Consider the following 11,681-nt stretch of genomic DNA (forward strand, 5'->3'; position numbering starts at 1 on the left):
GGTTGAGTATTTTCCTGAATTCTTGAGAGACACTAATTAGATTCAGGAAGCCGAATGTTTCCTAGCAGGTAAGTAAAATAAACTCATGCCTAGATTCATAAAAGTAAAACTACGGTGCTCCAAAGACAATGAAATAATTTAAAAAATTGTCAGAGAGAAGAGAGATTATTTGGCAAAAATGGCATATAATAGTTTAAGTTAAAACCTTCTATGGTCCTTTTGCTATCTGGGAAAGGGTAAAGATATTGACTTTAGCTTTTCATAAGTATTCCTTTTAACTATTTAGGAGAACCCCTTAAAAATCAACATAGATAATGTCACTTCCATATCACTAGAGTGGGGAAAAAATGGAATGGAGAAGTTACAGGGGGAGGTCTCAATCAATCCAAAGTAAACAAATTGGAGAGGGTTAACAAACAACAGAGGAGCCCAGTTATTGTAGAGGTTATACCAGAGACCAGGACTGAAGAATATGAAACACTAAGCCCTTTCAGACAGTGAAATGAAGATGCTTATAAATTCGTTATTTCTGTCAGGATTAGCTCAAGGTCTTGGGGTCAAATACACTGAGATACAGCCTTAGAAATTATGGAAGTCAAATGTCTAAAAAAAAAAGAGGCAAAGATTGATAAAAAAAAGAAAGTGTAGCCACTCAAAAGCTTTGATCAGGAAATTTCTAGGTCATCAATTAAAAAATATTATTTAAAAGTATTTGGAGGGGAGAAACAAGATGGTGGCGTAGGTAACAGCTGTAGCCGCTGCCTCCCGCAACCACATCAAAATTACAACTAAAATACAGAACCACCAGCACTCAGAGCCTCCTGAAACCTGGCTGAACAGAAGCCCTACAGCCAGGGAACCGAAGAAGCACCGAGACCGGTAGGAGGGGTGGAGATGCGGGCAGATTGGGGCTGAATCACAGAGACGGGGCCGCGGGCCCACACCCAGTGCCGCCATTGAAACCTGGGAGGGAATCTCGGCGGTGGAGTTTTCCTGGAGGAGGGAGGGGTCCCAGCCCCACAGCAGGCCCCCAGCCCAGGGCTCCAGGCCGGGAAGAGACGTCCCCACAACTTCGGGCTGTGAAACCAGCGGGGACTGTGGCTGAGGGTCTCGGAGGCTGCGGGAGCCCCAGCAGCTCCTCCTAAAGGGCCCGGCGCGGACTCACTCGGATGCTCCCTCTGAGCCCAGCGCCGGGCAGCAGCCGGAAAGGACCCGGGACACTCGGGGGGGAACTAACCTGCCTGAGATCCGGGCGAGAGGCGGAGGGGCGGCTTCCTCCCAGGCAGAAGGGCTGGCGGAGGCCATGGCTCCTGTGGCGAGTCCTCCCCGCACAGCCGGCAGGCAGGCGCCATATTTGAGTCGCCAGCACCTGACTCTCACCTTTGGCCCCGCCCCGTGATTCCCGGAGGCCCCGCCCCCCCACCTGCAGGCTCATCCGGGCCATTTCCAGGGGCTTTTCTGTGCAAGGGCCCTCTCGAGCCTCATGCTTAGGACTTTCCTAAAATCTCTCAAACAAGCAGCAGCGGGCCCCGTACGGCTTGATAAGTGGCCCCAGGCCTGGCACTAGTGGCAGCTGCATTGGCTCATAGCTGGGCCTCTCCTGGACACCTCCAAGCCCAGCACAAGCAGCAGCCAACTACGGTTTGCTGTGTAGCTCATGCTGGGTGGCCCTGGGCAAGGCACTGGCAGAGGCTGACTTTGCACCTCCCTGGAGGCCCCAGAGACAGTGCACCTGGTGGTCAGACTCGACCACGCTGGATTACAACCCTTCCACATCCACGAGTGACACACAGGGCGCACTTGGTGAACCAAAGCTCCACTGAAGTAAATCCTGCTCCATAGGGGTGTCTCCAGCACAGCAGCTCTTTGGCTCTAGTTGCAGCTGGTCCACACAACTGCTTGGCCTGGGGGTCAGTTCCTCCCAGTGATGCCAACAGCAACCAAGTCTCAACTACAACAGGACAGTGCACACAGCCCACACAGGGGAGCACCTAGAAGGCCCAGCTCAGGTGACTGGGGAGGCTGAGCCACTGGACCCTACAGGACACCTACTACACAAAGCCACTCTACATATTCCAGGAGACATTGTAGCTCTACCTAATACATAGAAACAAACACCTGGAAGCAGCCAAAATGAGGAGGCAAAGAAACATGTCACAAAGGAAAGAACAGAAGAAACCTTTAGAAGAGGAACTAAATGAAATAGATCCAAGCAAGCTAACAGATACAGAGTTCAGAATTTTGGTTATAAGGATGTTTAAGCAGATGGTTAGGGAAATAACTGAGAAAATCGATAACATAATAAAGTACCAATTTGAAATGAAGGCTACAGGAACTGAAATGAAGAATAATTTACATGGAATCAACAGTAGAGTAGAGGACGCTGAGAATCAAATGAGCAACTTGGAACACAAAGAAACAAAAAACACCCAACCAGATGAGCAAAAAGAAAAAAGAATCCAGAAATAAGAAAATAGTATAAGGAGCCTCTGGGACAACTTCAAGAGGCCCCACATTTATATTATTGGGGTGCCAGAAGAGGCAGAAAGAGACCAAGGAATTGAAAACCTATTTGAAAAAATAATTACGGAAAACTTCCCCTACCTCAGGAAAGAAATCGACTTTCAAGTCCAGGAAGCACAGAGGGTCCCAAACAAGAGGAACCCAAAGAGGCCCACAGAAAGACACATCATAATTAAAATGCCAAAGGTTAAGACAAAGAGAATCTTAAAAGCAGCAAGAGAAAAGCAATTAGTTCCCTACAAGGGAGCACCCAGATGACTGTCAGCTGATTTCTCAACAGAAACTTTGCAGACCAGAAGGGAGTGGCAAGAAATAGTCAAAGCGATGAAAAACATGGAACTACAACCAAGATTGCTCTACCCAGCAAAGCTATCATTTAGAATTGAAAGTCAAATAAAGAGCTTCACAGATAAGAAAAAGCTAAAGGAGTTCATCACCACAAGACCAGCACTACAGGAAATGTTGAAGGGCCTTCTTTGGGAAGAAGCTAATGAACAAAAGAATCTGATGAACTGAATGGATCCAGGGACACTGACGCATGCTGCAGAAGGTCATGTTTCGGAGGGGGCAGGGAGGTACGGTGGAGGGTGGGAGGAGATTGGCCAGGGAGGTTATATGCATATATGCATGACCCATGGACACAATCAGTAACAGGGTGGGGGCCTGGGGAGGGGGTCAGTTGCAGGGGAAAATGGTATACCTGTGATGCTCTCAACAATAAAGATAAATAAAAAATAAAATAAAAGTATTTGGAAAATTCCTAGATTTCCCATTTTACTTATATAACCTAGATGAGATGAGACCTTGGTTCGTAGGCATAAATCAGTCAATTCACCATTTATTTCAGAAGAAAAAAAATCAAGTCTATCCTAAGTACTAAGCAGGGTACTAGGCTCCCTTGATGCATAATCTTACAAGAGGATTATCTATAATAAAAGGTAGAATATTTTAAATACCCCAACAGAGGTAAAAATAAAGAACAGGAAAATTTCAGAGTAGAGAATATTCCCATTTAGTTGGGAAAATCAGATAAAGGGGGCATATGAGATGAATATTAATGAAAGAACTGGTATTTTTTTCTACTGGTAATGAAGAAGACATTTTAAGTGAAGGGAAACATCATATTAGAATATAATTGTTGGAAGTCTTCAAGGATGCTTAGGGAGTAGCAAATTATTAATTTGGTTAATGTATTTGAAAAGTGTTAGGGAATAATAACAATCCCCCCCCCGGCAAAGAGTGTATAGAGATGAATTTGGGAGGCCTTGAATTCACAGCTGAAGAACTCATACTTAATTTGGTAGGCAATTGTAATTGTCTGGGAAGATCTCAAAAGCTCATTACAGACAGGAATGTGGCTTCCAGAGTCCCTGCTCTTAAACACTCTGCTATGCTGCCTATGGACAATGATGTTTATTTATAAGACCCAGTGAATTTTTGGTAATATATTAAGCACTTGATGCATATGATTAATAGTATATTAAGCACATTGCTGATGATTTAAGAATAGCATAGAGCTCTTAGTCAGACAAACCCAGAGACACTACTGGAAGTAATATCATGATGGCTGCCCAAGGAGAACCCCAAATTCAGTTCAAATTTCTATTGATTGGTGATGGTGGGACTGCAAAAACTACCTTTGTGAAACTTTATCTGACTGGTGAATTTGAGAAGTATGTAGCTACCTTGGCTGTTGAGTTCCATCCCCTGTGTTCCACACCAACACAGGACCTATTCAGTTCAATGTATGGGATACAGCTAGTCAGGAGAAATTTGATAGACTGAGAAATAGCTATTACAATCAAGCCCAGTGTGCCATTATAATGTTTTATGTAACTGTGAGAGTTACAAGAATGTGCCTAACTGGCATAGAGATCTGGTATGAATGTGTGAAAACATCCCGGCCGTGTTGTGTAGCAACAAAGTTGATATTAAAGACAGGAAAATCAGGCAAAATCAGTCTTCCACTGAAAGAAGAATCTTCAGTACTGTAACATTTCTCCCCAAAGTAATTACAGCTTTGAAAAACCCTTCCTCTGGCTTACTAGAAAACTAATTGGAGACCCTAACTTGGAGTTTGTCGCCACGCCTGCTCTTGCCCCACCTGAGGTCATCACGGACCCAGCTTTGGCAGCAGAATAAGAGCATGATCTAGAGGTTGCTCAGGCCACCACTTTCCCAGATGAGGATGACGACCTGTGAGAAAGGGAAGCTGGGGCCCAGCATCAGAAGTCTAGTTTTACAGGTAACTGTGATCTGATGTCAGTGGTGCAGTGTGTTTGCCACTTTATAATATAGCTAAGCTTGATCTTTGGGATGCGGAGGGGATGAATGGGCTTTGGTGTAAATGTAGCAGTTAAAAAAATAACTTCATTTTTTGGACCTCCATGTTCAGCTGTTTTGGAACGCAGTTGTTTCCTAAGTGAGTTTCCTATATAAGAAACTGCTTCATCGCAATATTCAGTGGGAAGCCTTGTTTGTTACTGTTATCCCCATTCTTTTTTGTTTAGAATCAGAATAAAGCTGTATTTCAAATATCAAAAAAAAAGAGAGAAAAAGAAACAAGTACACCCATAAACAATTAGGAAGTACCAGGTGAATAATAAATCCAATGTAGTGAGGGCTTTTTGGGAGCAGATGCGTTTCACACTATACTTTTCTTTTTCCTGTAGATCAATCTGATATACCACTAAAAAAGCCATAATATCAAACCAGTTTCTCTTACCCTGGTAAATTTGCTTTCAATGTTTGTGTCAAGAAAATAATACAAAAGAAAGGGGAAAAAATCCAAGGATATTTGTTGATTTATTTGATTGAAAAGCCATACATAACCTAAATGATCAGGATTTAGTGACTGCTTAAATAATGATGGTATAATAAAACAAAACATGATAATGTAGTATAAATTATACCATATAGAAAAATACCTATTTGAAATAGCTATTTGAAAACATATTAAATGAAAAGTGGCATAAAGTATTATATATTGTTTACTTATATATAGAAATTATGCCTATAAAATGTACTTGGTTTCTAAAAGTGATAAAGATTGAAAGAGTCAGAGGATCTTGGATAGTTGATACCTTATGGTGATGGAACTTTAGCTGTTTTGTTGATTATAATTATTTTGGATTTTTTCATTATATAGCTAGATCAATAGACAAGGAAAATATTCTTTGAATTGAAACTACACAATATTTAGGCAAAGAGCTGTTAGGTAGTGAATGTATTCAAATAGATGACTATCTGTAAGGAAATTCTTTACTGTGTAGAAGAGAATAGACTCAAGTTTCCTTCAATTCTGATTCTATTTATTTCTGGAACTTTTAAACTTGTTCTGCTTTTTTCCATTTCTTTTATTGCCAAAGAAAACCTTGTAATATAGTAATTGTCAATTATATTCTGATTGGCATGCAAATAAGGTTAGTCTTGCCTGTAAAGTCTTATGTGAGATTGTTTGAAATATCAATTACACAACTAAAAAACAAGGAATGCTTAAGCCAAATATGTAATAAAATGACTAAATTTGAAAAGATGTGAAATCTACTAACCCATTATTAATCTTATTAACATAATCTATGTTAATATCTCCCTGAAAGAATTATTACACACATTTAAAATATAAATGAGAAGTTTAAAGCTAACCTACATCAATACTCTCTACTCTAGCACAACAAGAGGACAATGAAACCAACAGATAATTATATACAGCTTCCTGATGACCCAGAAAGTGGAATTTGACATAGCTCTTAGAACTCTCAGTATTCAGAAAAATCTTACTAGAGTGTAACAACAATACAACAACAACAAATCATTAATGTGGAATGGTCTATTGGAAAATATAATGATGGTTTACATGACATATATGATGCAAAAAATGACCATGAAAACATACGGTTTCAGGCTTAGAAATCTTGTCAGATAAACTCTCAAATGAGAAACTAATCCCCAGTACTAATCAAATTCAGGATGCCTAATTAGAGCTGTTAAACCTAATCTCCTAATTTGGCATTTGCACAAAATATGGTCAGGAGCACTAACTACTTTAGTGTGTAAAAACAGAGATTACCCAAAACCAATTTAAGAACATCATTATCTTCTTTGTAATGATACAAACTAGCATATACCTCATAAGAAGTTAATGATCCCTTTTTGTTTGAAGAAAAAGAATCATGTTCTTGATGAAAATGTTCTTATAGTAATTATTCCAGTCTTACCCAGAATGGAAGAAACATAATAAGTATGTATTAGTTCAGGCAGCTGATGAAATGCACAAAAATAAAATTCAGATTGTTATCACAAAGATGGTGAAAGTGTTCCATTCATAGTTGCCTAGTTTTCTAACTCATCACACTCTCCCTGGATGACCTCATCCAAACACATAATTTCAATGACCACTTGTTCATCTATAAAACTTCAAAATTACCAAGATTATGACTTCACCTCTTATTTTCATCAAGAAAATGGACACCTTTAGAAAGTAGCTCCCTTAACCAAGACCCCATGCAAACACTTATCAGGATTTATCTATTCTAACTTGTTTCCCTGCTGTCTCTCCTAAGATGAATTCCTTCATCTTGTTCTGACCTCCAATATTAATCAGTTTTTCTCTTTCACTGTATGTCTCTCTTTACTAGTTTCTGTCCCTGGACATTTAAATGAAATTCAGTTGAATGCTGCTCCTGCCCCTCAATATCTAGCAAAACTGGCTCATGTGAAAGTCTAGCTGCCTAAGATTTCTGCAAATCCTTAGGTGCTTATAATCCTAGGCCCCCTCCCAGTCCTTGTGTGCTCTCTGTTCCGCAGCCCTGTCTTTGGTTTCCACAACAAAATCACTCACACTTAAGGCTGTTGAACTTTATTATTGACTAGTCTGAGAGATCAGGGAAAGGGCCCTGTTGCCCAGCACACAATTTCTGCCATCTTGCTCACTCAACTCGTCTGTTTCTCCACCCTCTCACTTCTCATTCTCTTCATTCTGGATTGCTCTAGGAACACCCATTTGCTTCACTTCTAATGTCTCAGTGCCAGCCAACCCATTTTCTTTTTCTACCCGTTATCAATTGCTAAGTCCCACCAACTGCTATCTTGCAATCACTTAAATATATCACTTTTATTTTACTTCTAGGCCAACACATTAGTTCAGCTTTCTGCCCCTCACACTTGGATTACTGCCGTGCCATGAACTAACTAGACTCCAGGCTCCGACTCTCTGCTGTCTCCGATAAACCCAATACAGGCCTGAAAGATGTATCTTTCTAAAGCCTTCCTTCACCATGTCAGTTCCAAGGTCAGAAGTCTTTAATGAGTCCCAGTTCTCATGTAATAAAGTCCTTATGCTTAGCGTGGCATTTAAGACCTCCTATAATCTAGTCCCAAACTAATTTTTCAGCCTTATCTTCCAGTTCTCTGCCACTGGAACCAGTCAGACTTGCAGACCCACTTTCCTTTGCACCTACTTGTATGGTTCTGCCTCCCCAAGCCTGGAATGTGTTACTCCCATGCTCCAGCTCTCTTAATCCACTCATTTTCACATCTGGTTTTAAAAATTACCTAATCTTTTAAGCTTTCCTGGCTCTCTAAGTCCACAGAAATCTTCACCTTTTGGACACATGATCTCATTTCTCTCGATCCATATTAGTCTGCTTGCCAGGGACTGAGGGGGTTTCCAGGGCCAAGGAACTTTCAATACTAAAACTTAACGGTCCCAGGCAAACTAGGACAGTTTGTCACTTTACCTGTAATATATGTGGTGATGGTCCTAGGGTAGGAAAAGAAGGCAATACTTTTTTGGATGTCCACTGTGGAAATTCAGATGGCCACAAAAAACTCCATGGAGGGGAAAGAAAGGTGAGCGAGGACACATGTCAGACCTAAGGGTAAGCCTTGGGCTGAGACCTTCAGATGAGCATATAGCTAAAGGGAGCTCACTTCTGCAGTTTCCTACATTTTCCTATTATTTTTTTTCAAGGAATTAAGAAAAGCAAGGGGAATAAAAAAATACATTTCAAGTAAAGTACTTTTAATAAGGAGCTAAGTGGGTGGGAAAAGTACAAGTCTTGGAACCAAGAGTTCAATCTAGATAGGTAAACAACATTTTCCTTTTATTGTTACCTTGGAAACAATCAGAATCAGAGCTATTTGCTACTAGGGGAATTAAATGAAACCCACAAGTTAAGGTCAAACTTTCTGGAGGCTTTCTGATGCTAAGTTGAAATCCAAGATGAATCATAAAGGTTTGGTAACATGGCAGCAGACAAAGCAGAGAATTGTATTAGAGATTTGTCTTTTTTAAAAAAAACATATATATATATGTATATATATATATGTTTTATTGATTTCAGGGAGAGGGAGAGAAATAGAAACATCAATGATGAGAGAGAGTCATTGATCGGCTGCCTTCTGCAGGCCCTCTACTGCAGATCGAGCCACCAACCCCAGCATGTGCCCTGACCCGGAATCCAACCGTGACCTCCTGATTCATAGTTAAATTATCAACCATCGAGCCATGCAGGCCAGGCTTGTGTTAGAAATCTGTAACATCCCGAGCCACCTTGAGTCACCAAGGGTCCCACTTGGCTTTCTACTGATATTTGACAGTGTCCTATAGAACTGCATGACTTCGTCTTCCTTAACAACTGCTTAAGGCAGTACTTCATAGGGAGAACCAAAGAACCTCCGATACGGTTAATTCATATGTCAAAATGGAGGCCGCTCCAGTGACCCAGCCCAAGTCACAAATCTAAAGCTAAGTCAGCTTGCATTTACAGGAAATGCCTCACTGTCGAGGAAACTAATACCAATCACAATCCTCCAACTCAGTTTTAGATAATTTACTTTACCATAGAAAACAGGGCCTATTAGCCTTATAAGGAAATCCTTGACCTCTAACAAATCATGGCCTATTTATGTGTTGCCTCTTCTAAAGTTCTATAAAACTCACTCTTGCTCAAAATTCCTCAGGAAGCATTCTCCACCGTTTTTGAAGCACACCCCCAATCTATGGATTGTGTTCTCTTAAATAAAGGACATCAAACTCTTACTAAATTGGTTTAGCTTTGTCATTTGACACTTCCTAGCACAAGAATGAAAAGAGCACCAACTGTTTGGTAGGAACGCATGGAGACAGAAGGATATTGCAAGCGAGAAAGGAGGGACTTGTGAGAACGCCCCACAGAGAAGAAAGTCTGGCAGGAGGAATGAGCCAATTTAGCAACAGGCCCTGAATCAGGTCAAGAGAGGGGTCATGGATGTGAAGCAGTGTGGTAGCTTGAACCTGATCCCTTCTGTTAAAAACAAGACAACAGGCCCAAAATGAAGTTGCTCCCAGACATGGAATCTTAAATCAGTCAATCAGGAATCACCTAATCAACGCTATTAGGTAGTCTGCCTGCTAGACCCCTACCATCTCCTAATGAAAAATGACTTGCCATAGCCAATCTGCTTTTTTGCCTAGCGTAACTTCTTTGTTCCTGCTCCCATCTGCCTATTTTGTTCAGCCCCTTGGAGCTCCTTTTGATAAGATCTTTAAAATTTCCTCAGCTGAATTTTGTTTATTAAAACTTTCAACCCCGTGGCCTTGGCAGTATACACTGTCCTCTTGGGAGAAAAAGTGCTGTGGTGTGTAAAGGAACCTGCTATCTCAGTGAACCCTATCACTCTCAGAAGTCCAAAGAACGGGTGACATCACCCACCCTGCCCCATCTCTGAAGCAGAGTGTCATTTATAGGAGAGGAATTGGTCTTCTAATTTGCAAGAGATTGTCACTCTGAGGACTGAGAGGATCCACCATGGCATGTAAACTACTAGGTAAGCCACCAGGCAGCTGATGTCTCAAGAGGGCAGAGGACTTCCTGGAATGGAGACTGGACCAGGGGAGCTCAGTGAGGCAAGGCCTGGGGCTACGGGCAGCCTGGAATGATTCAGTAGTGATGTCAGGCACCGTTTGGAACCCCAGAAGTAGCATATTTGGAGGTGGCATATTCTGACCTCCTTCGATATTAACGTGGATTACCTTTTAGTTTATTTCCTACTGCAGTTACTCATGTTTCTTTCTCTATTAGGTAGGGGATCGACTCCTTAAGAAAAAGACCTGTCCTATTCACCTGCTCAACCTCAGGAGGGAGCTCAGGCATTAAATATTAGGGGAACCTAGTGTACCTCTCTAATCAGCTCCTAACTGCTATGGGTGTGCAAACCAAATACTCAACTTGCTAGAATTATTTTAATATCAGGGTAACAAGCTTCATCACTTATTTTGTATGATCTATTGTACCGAGGTCTTGGCTGCCATCCCCATTCTAGGATACATTCAAAATAAGCCAAGTATTATCAGAAAAAGAGGTTGGATTAATTTGAGAGATGCACCAAGCTTTTTCAATGCATGCTTTCTTTGCACTTAAAAGAAAAATTCCTAATTTTGTAACAAGGTCAAAAGTTTCCTGGCTTTAAAAAAATAATAATTAAATTGCTTCCCCCCCCCATTTCACTCATACCAGTGCTTTAACTTGCAATAACCTGTAGCAGTTACCATTTAATTTGTAGGCATAAACCACTGCTAAAAATCTGAGACTTTGTCACAATTTGGCTTTTAAGAAATGCAAAATAAAATATCTAATTATACAGATGATCAAGGTGTCATTCCCATACAGCTTGCTCTTCCTAAATATTCTGTAATCAGAGATCTATGTTTTGAAAGCTCTTTGCAAATCTAAACAAAAGGATCGTCAGGAGACACTAGGCCAGGAAACGCTTTCAGCCGGGTCCCAATATCACCCCTTGGGGCGTGGGACGGAAAGGCCGGGCCACGGGAAATGACAGAGGGCAGCCAAAGGCTTCGGGGGGCCGCCCGCTGCGCCGCGGGGCGCGAAGGCGGGGACTGAGCCTCGCGGGGCAGAGCGGGGGCGCGGCTCTCCGCGCGCGGGGATCGCGGCCCCGCAGCCCCTCCCACGCCGCGCGCCCCCGAAGCCGGGCCCCACCCGCGCGCCGGCGCGGCCCCGTCCGCCCCTTCCGGCGCCCGGCCTGGGCATGCAGCTCCTGCGGGCACTGCGGCTCGGGGGCCTCGGCGCCCGCGCCGGCCAGATCGCCGGGGCCCGAGCCCCCGCCGCCCGCCCCGGGCCCGGCTCCCGCGCGCCGCCCACCGGGCCCCGGCCCCGCCC

General features: G+C 42.5%; 1 pseudogene across 1 annotated transcript; it reads left to right on the forward strand.

Annotated features, from left to right (window-relative positions):
- Positions 1–4,086: 4,086 nt before the first annotated feature.
- On the forward strand, positions 4,087–4,725 carry LOC308558420 (GTP-binding nuclear protein Ran pseudogene; annotated as a pseudogene). Its single transcript has one exon. The product of its transcript is annotated as a GTP-binding nuclear protein Ran pseudogene (transcript).
- Positions 4,726–11,681: the final 6,956 nt, after the last annotated feature.

The sequence above is a fragment of the Miniopterus schreibersii genome, assembly GCF_964146895.1.
Source record: "Miniopterus schreibersii genome assembly, chromosome: 6".
Taxonomy (NCBI): domain Eukaryota; kingdom Metazoa; phylum Chordata; class Mammalia; order Chiroptera; family Miniopteridae; genus Miniopterus; species Miniopterus schreibersii.